Below are 7,395 nucleotides of genomic sequence, written 5' to 3'. Positions count from 1 at the left end.
AAAAACAGAGTAACGCCTTAAGCAAGATGACATGATGTAGAGAGATAGATTCATGCAATATGAAATAAACCCCATCTTGTTATCCTTGATGGCAATGATACAATACGTGCCTTGCTGCCCCTTCTGTCACTGGGAAAGGACACCACAAGATCAAACCCAAAGCTAAGCACTTCTCCCATGGCAAGAACTACCAATCTAGTTAGCCAAACCAAACAGATAATTCGAAGAGACTTGCAAAGATAACCAATCATACATAAAAGAATTCAGAGAAGATTCAAATATTATTCATAGATAGACTTGATCATAAACCCATAATTCATTGGTCTCAACAAACACACCGCAAAAAGAAGATTACATCGAATAGATCTCCACAAGAGAGGGGGAGAACTTTGTATTGAGATCCAAAAAGAGAGAAGAAGCCATCTAGCTACTAACTATGGATCCGAAGGTCTGAGGTAAACTACTCACACTTCATCGGAGAGGCTATGATGATGTAGAAGCCCTCCGTGATGACGGCCCTCTCCGGCGGAGCTCCGGAACATGCCCCAAGATGGGATCTCGTGGATACAGAAAGTTGCGGCGGTGAAATTAGGTTTTTGGCTCCTGTTCTGATCGTTTGGGGGTACGTATGTATATATAGGAGGAAGAAGTACGTCGTTGGAGCACCGAGGGGCCCACGAGGCAGGGGGGCGCGCCCTAGGGGGGGGCGCCCCTACCCTCGTGACTGCCTATTTGACTCCTTGGAGTAGGGTCCAAGTCTTCTGGATCACGTTCGGTGAAAATATCACGTTCCCGAAGGTTTCATTCTGTTTGGACTCCGTTTGATATCCCGTTTCTTCGAAACACTAAAATAGGTAAAAAAAACAGCAATTCTGTTAATAGGTTAGTCCCAAAAATAATATAAAACTGGAAAATAAAGCCAAATATAGTCCAAAACAGTAGATAATATAGCATGGAGCAATCAAAAATTATAAATTCGTTGGAGACGTATCAATTGACAACCCCTTTATCACGTTGGTTGCAAGGTTCTTGATTGTTTGTGCAGGTACTAGGCGATTTGCGTGTAGTCTCCTACTGGATGGATACCTTGGTTATCAAAAACTAAGGTGGATGGCGGTGTGACATACGGATAGGATCTGCCACTCCTTAGGCTGGACATGTGTTTTTGATTGGCATTGTATCGAATTATTTTTTGCTTTTAGGGTACTCTGGACTTTTTTGGCTGTGTGCATCTAGCTATGCAGACGCGGGCTTTCTTTCGATGCGATTGTATCATCTCGATATATCTATTCAATGAAATGTCCTTTATCGAAAAAAATATAGCAACAATAGTAACTAGTAGCTGTATGAATATCAATGAGTAAATTCATTTGTGAAAGCAGTAGAAAAATTGGTCAGTGATACTATCTACAAAATTCGGTGAGTCCCCTCCTCACCGTCGTAGTAGCAGTAGGCCGTTGGCGAACTGGTCAGGGTGAACAAGCCGATCTGTTGCGGGCTTGCTGCAACCCGGGCGCATGCGTGCGTGTCGTGGCGCGGCCAGAGTGGGCCGGATCGGGCGCTCAACTGGGTGGAGGCGTGGGGATCGTGCCCAACGCAGGCCCAGGGAATAAGGTCGTGTGGGGTTCATTTTATTTGGTGTGGACTGAATTCAAGCGCAAGAAAATTGTCGTTCGTTGCAGCGGGCATTCTTCCTTCGGTGTGAGCCAGAGAAAGAGAATGAGAGCGACGAAGAGGTGAGCTAGGGCAAAGGATTAAATCCCGACACTCTCTACCTCACCCAGCCACACGCTGCCCCTTTATTCCAAATCCCAGCGGCACCCACACCGCCCCATGCTCGCAACTCTCAGGCGCAACCACACGACCGCCCCATGCTCCACCCACACACCCGCCAGCCCAGCCACGGCTGCCCATGCCAAGATACGATGCCATCACTTGTAATCAACCACGTTACCTCCCGTGCCCAACTACCACGCCACTGCTCCGTGGCCCCAACCACCACCGGATCCAACGCCAGACGGGCTGCAACGGTCGGATTTGGCGCCACAGCTTGGGGGTGGCGAGATTCGGTGAGATCCACTCCTCTCCCTCTTTCATCAGGTTTAGGTGTGCGGCTTTCTCGGCTCTTGCGGCTTCCGACGGTAGCAGGAAGCACCACTCCTGACTGGTTGGCTGTCCACAATGTCCAGACGTAGACGTCATTGAGGCAAATCTGAGCAAAGTCTATATTTACACAATGCTTTAGACGAGCTGCAGGGGGGCCGTTTTCTGATCTCGTCGTTGAAAACGCTTATAGACAACCATTTCTACAAGCTGCTGGATGTGCTTTTATACCGTACATTATACATGTTGCAACATATTTAATGTAAGTGCCCCCGCAAGAAACATATATTTAATGTAAGTGCAAACATAAGTACACATTATGTGCCAGGGAGAGTATCAGGTGATACGGAGCCTTAGATGCTCCTATGATACGAGCTCCTAGGAGCCGTTATCCAACGGCTCCCGGAAGACTTTCAACAGTTTGCGAAAAAGACCTTTTGAAGTCTAAAAATTGCGAACAAGTATGACAACCTTTCAAAACCTACTAGGAGCCGTTGGATCTGAGATTCGACGGACCAGAAGCTCGTATCATGGGAGCATTTAAGGCATGGTGTCACCTGATATCTTCCCTTATGTGCCATGAGCCTATGACAATGGTCGGCTATATTTTCATGTCATTTGTTGTCAACACGAACAAATGTATAACTTTGTATGGCTCGAACCATTACATGTGTAAGTCGCAAATAAATAATGCCGATCGAAGACCGCATGCATCAATGGATGCTGAGATCAGGCTTTTCCCCCACGTTTTTTTCAATAAACAGTGCCGGTCAATATTTAGCGCAACCTTACAGATGCCTTTTCTACACCAAAAATGTTATCATGGTCTACAGCGACATAAAGGCAGCCAATGATTACGGTGCTTGGTAAATAGGGCTATCGTACATATACCAGTTATTTGTTCTGCAGCAACTACAAAATATAATCATGCATAACGATCTATGTCGAGTAAAATTCCATACACACGGCCGGAGAATCCAATGCATGTATTCCGGAGACCGAAAACAAAACCTCTGTACTGTTTACTATGATCTCACCACATCACATACCTTGGCAGCAATAGACATATTCCTAGCATGTTAGCATCCCCACAGCTGGCATTTGACGTGCATACTTGCATACCAACCCTGGCCCATCTCATTGTTATATCTATATAATGTGTTTAAAGCCTTATTAGATTCCTCCCAAATGAGTAGTGACAAGTGTCTACGAGACCTCTCTTCAGATGAATAGTATCATGGCCTAGCAAATCTTATTTGAGATGAATTCAGATTATCCACCCTAAACCCTACACTATCTATATGTGTGATATGATAATACCAACAAAAATCTGTTTTAATATGGTAATTTAGCATGTATTGGGAGTATCTGACCGACGGTGAAAATGAAGTACAATCAGTTACCTAGAGCAGGTTCGAGATATGTGGAGATCCTACTTGCGTCGTAGCCCCTGCCTAAACCAAGAGTCCTCTTGCTGTCAAACGGGCACACTTCCTTAACAGTCTCGTTCCTGATGTCAAGACCAAGCACCCATGCTGTGCGGTGGCTGTCGCGGTAGTCAATCTTAGCGAGGAAGTAAACAATGTCATCATTCTGTAGGCTGATGTTGGGCAGGCCAACATGGAGATTCGACAAGGTTGGGTGGGCAGCCTTGATGCCAGCATCAACCATCAGCTGATGCAGCAATGATGGAGGGGGTATCCGGGTGGATCTTATGTGGTGATCCCTGGTCCAATCCTCATGGGGGAAGCTACCGATCCTGATGCTCCATGTGACGGCCTTCCAAATATGGGAGGTTTTAGAGTTACTATCGAAGTGAACATGCATGTCGAGAAACTTGATGAAGTTACCAACGACAACAATGTCCCGAACATACCTTGGATCGTCAGACCCCACTTCGTTTTTGGGCATGATGGGCTTTGGGAGCTCTAGGCAACGGAGCTTGGGTTGTTCGTCAAGGACGTCGCAGAAGATGATGCTCTGCCCTAAATCGACCCAGGCCACGGTGCCTTTGTCTCCTCCGATGGTGAGTGTCTTGGATATTGCCTGACAGTGTGGATATGAGTTGAGCACCACCGGCTTCTTACTCCAGCTCTTGGTATCAGAGTGGTACATGCAGAGGTGAGAAGTACCACTGCCACCTCTCCATCTCGATCCCTCTGCGATCACCGGCCCCTATATCACCATGGCCGGCTCTGGATCGAGCTCATCCGCACCCAAGGAAAGTAGGTTACTGGAAAGATCTAGCCTACCACGTTCCATAGGATCTATCATGTTAGACTTCGTATTGTAGCCCTACTGTGTAAATCGTACCTTATTGGTATTGGACTTGTATGTCATCATTATATATATGTGATAGGCCACCCCTTTGAGGGTTGAGCCACTTCCCCCAAAACCTACGTTTTACATGGTATCGAGTCTAACCTAGGTCCTCCACCTCCACCCCACCCGCCGCCGCCGCCGCACCAAGACCCTAAACCCTAGGGCTGCCACCGCCGGTGCCATGACCGCTTGCGCTTCGGGCGCCGCCAGCTCCGGGTCTATCTCTGCGACGCTTGCCGCCCTCCTTAACCTCCCACCTCACCCCTGGCTCCGTTAGTGCCTCAGTTCTTCGGCAGCACCACCGTCGGCTCCCTGTTTTCAGCGCCGATCCCACCGTCACCACCCGCGATGGCCTCCTCTGGATCCTCCTCGACACTCGCCGTCATCCCGGCGATCTCGGGGGAGACGCTGCCCGCGGAGCCACCCACGGCCTCGCTCACGGCACCACCCGCGGTCGTGATCTCGATCGTCCCCGCGCCGCCACCCGCGGCATCGGTCGCGGTCGTGGATCCTGTCGCGGCCCCGCCGCCAATCGTCCCTGCTGCTGGGGCAATCACGTCCACCGGGCCGTTCCACTTCGACAACTTGATCGCCATCCGACTCACGCCGGACAACTACTTGTTTTGGCGCGCCAAGGTCCTACCGCTGCTACGCAGCCGGTCTCTCCCCGGGTTTGTTGATGGTTCGCTACCTTGTCCTCCGCAGGTCATCCCTACCGTCCATGGCCCGGCCATCAACCCGGAACACCGTATGTGGTGCAGCAGGACCAGGCGATCTTCTCTGCCATCCAGGGTTCCCTCGGCGACGGGGTCGCTGGTCTTTGTCTCTTCGCCGCCACCTCATGGACGCCTGGACGACCCTGGAGCATGCCTTTGCCCAGGTCTCTACCTCCCACTCGATGGCCCTTCGCAGCGAACTTGCTGACATCAAGAAGCTGGACTTCTCCGGTATGACCTACTTCAACAAGATGAAGGTGCTGGCGGGCACGCTCACCTCTATTGGTCGGCCACTTAGCGACGAGGAGTTCGCCGGCTTCGTCATCAAAGGCCTCGACGCCGACTACGACAATCTCGCCGAGGCCGTCCACAATGCCAAGCCAGCGATGCCTCCTCACGAGCTCTACTCACGCCTCCTCTTCACCGAGCAACGCGTCGAGGCTCGTCGTTCCTCCGCCACCATCACCGCCCAGCCGGCGGCCTTCTGGGCCTCTCGTGGCCAGCGCCCACCTGCCCCGTCACCTGGCAAGGCAGCCCCGCCCCCTGCATCGACACTGGGTGGGGCCCTAACACTAGGGTGGTGTGCCAGCTATGTGGTCGTGAACGCCATGTCGCCTCCAAGTGTCACCGCCGCTTTCAGAGGAGCTTCCTTGGCATCGGCAACGACGGTAAGGGCAACGAGCGCCAGTTTTCCATGGCAGACATTAGTCCTCCTGCTGCCGCCCTGTTTGCCCACATCGCCGCCAAGGGCAAGGACCCGCTCGTCGAGCAGGGATACACACCGTTCTACCCTGTTGATCCAGCCTGGTACATGGACACCGGCGCCACAGATCACATGACGAACGAGCTCAACAAACTCTCCATCTACCAGCCCTACTATGGGCACGATCAGGTTCACACCGCTAATGGTGTAGGTATGCCCATCTCTCATATTGGCCAAGCATCTCTTTTAACTAGTCATCCCTCTAGGCAGCTCCATCTTCGTAATGTTTTACGGGTACCCTCGGTAACTCGTAATCTTTTATCTGTCCCTAAGCTCACCCTTGATAAGCATGTCCTATGTGAATTTCACCCTTTTAATCTTTTTGTTAAGGATCGAGCAACCTGGGTCGTTCTTCTTAGTGGCCAGTTGAGCCAAGGCTTGTACCGTTTGGAGGATCCATCTGCCCCATGCGTCTTCAGCGGTGTTCGTGTGTCGCCTTCCCAGTGGCACTCTTGCTTTGGTCACCCCGCCACACCCATCGTTCGCCACATAATCCACCGTCATGAGCTGCTATTAGTGTCTAGCAATAAAGAGATGTCCGTGTGTGATGCCTATCAACAAGGCAAGAGCCATCAACTACCTTTTGTTTCATCTACTAGAGAAGTAAAGAACCCTCTTGAAATTGTGTTTTCTGATGTGTGGGGTCCGGCACAAACATCTGTTAGTGGTCACAACTATTATGTCAGTTTTGTTGATGCCTATAGTCGCTTCACTTTGCTTCATCTTCTTAAGCGCAAATCTGATGTGTTTGATATATTCATACAGTTTCAATTGCGTGTTGAACGTCTACTCAAGCATAAAATTATCCATGTTCAATCAGATTGGGGGGGGGGGGGCGAATATCGCAACCTCAACACCTTCTTTAATAAGCTTGGGATCTCTCATCATTTATCATGCCCGCATACACATTAGTAGAATGGCGCTGTTGAGCGCAAACATCGCCATATAGTTGAGACAGGCCTCACACTTCTTGCTCATGCTTCTGTACCCTTTCGTTTTTGGAGTGATACTTTTGCTACCACGTGTTTTCTCATTAACAGATTACCTACGCGTGTTCTTAATATGAAAACTCCGATTGAGCTTCTCTTAGGTGAAACTCCTGACTACACCTTTTTTAAGGTGTTCGGGTGTGCCTGTTGGCCTCATCTTCGTCCTTATAATGATCGCAAACTTGAGTTTCGCTCCAAAAAGTGTGTGTTCTTAGGGTATAGTTCTCTCCATAAAGGCTACAAGTGTCTCCATGTCCCAACCAATCGAGTCTACATATCTCGGGATGTTGTTTTTGATGAGACCGTCTTCCCCTTTTCTGCCATGCCTCAGTCATCCACCACAAAACCTTCTATGCATTCATCTCCTCTTATGCCTGGCCAATTTGAAGATGTTGCATATTCGCCTGTGTTGTTACCTAATCATGGTGCAGGAATTGGACATGGAGCTCGCCTGGAACTCCTCCCTAACGGACCTGCTACGTCGCCAGTGGTGCACGTCGAT

The sequence above is a fragment of the Triticum dicoccoides genome, chromosome 3A (genome assembly GCF_002162155.2).
Source record: "Triticum dicoccoides isolate Atlit2015 ecotype Zavitan chromosome 3A, WEW_v2.0, whole genome shotgun sequence".
Lineage (NCBI taxonomy): Eukaryota > Viridiplantae > Streptophyta > Magnoliopsida > Poales > Poaceae > Triticum > Triticum dicoccoides.
Note: the sequence above shows the minus strand (reverse complement) of the source record.